The sequence below is a fragment of the Sinocyclocheilus rhinocerous genome, unplaced genomic scaffold, assembly GCF_001515625.1.
Source record: "Sinocyclocheilus rhinocerous isolate Xijiao unplaced genomic scaffold, SAMN03320098_v1.1 scaffold114, whole genome shotgun sequence".
NCBI classification, from domain to species: Eukaryota; Metazoa; Chordata; class Actinopteri; order Cypriniformes; family Cyprinidae; genus Sinocyclocheilus; species Sinocyclocheilus rhinocerous.
The window spans coordinates 471,159-471,774 of NW_015646344.1; the positions used below are offsets into that span (position 1 = coordinate 471,159).

Sequence of the window (616 nt, forward strand, 5' to 3'; positions counted from 1 at the left end):
AGAGATGGTCTCTATAGCCGTGACAGGACAGGCAGAGAGTATACAGGCGGCCTCCATAGCCGTGACAGGACAGGCAGAGAGTACACAGGCGGCCTCCATAGCCGTGACAGGACAGGCAGAAAGTTCACAGACGGCCTCCATAGCCGTGACAGGACAGGCAGCCGCCACCTCTGGAGACATCATAGTGGCGATCCCCAATGTGGGAAGTGCTACAGACACGGGAATCAGTTCAGGAACAGAAAGGTCTGAGATCGCTGGTTTAGGGATACCAGCTGCACGTGCTGACACCAGCGGTGGATCCTCCCTGCTGGATGCCAGTCTGGGAGACTGAAAAACTGACCTCGAAGATCTGGGTGCAACAGATAGAAAAACAGTGTAGAAAACAGTCTGACATCGTGGTATAATGAGCACACTGTAAGGCATTTGCGAACATCAGACAAATGAATGAGGGAATCTCCGCATTCCACCTGGAAACTAACATCTCTTCTCAACCATCTGAGAGCCGTAAAGCTGAATCACGGTCAGCCAGGCGCCAATTGTCTCAAATGAGTTCCTGTCCAGCTCTGCTTATCTGTACAAGAAACACCAGGAGAGAGTGATTTACCAAACCACCTCC

The 616-nt window shown here is 51.8% G+C and overlaps 1 pseudogene; it reads left to right on the forward strand.

The window, feature by feature from the left end:
• The window catches only part of LOC107707276 (kelch-like ECH-associated protein 1), a 17,085-nt pseudogene that overhangs the window by 9,138 nt on the left and 7,331 nt on the right, over positions 1-616 (forward strand).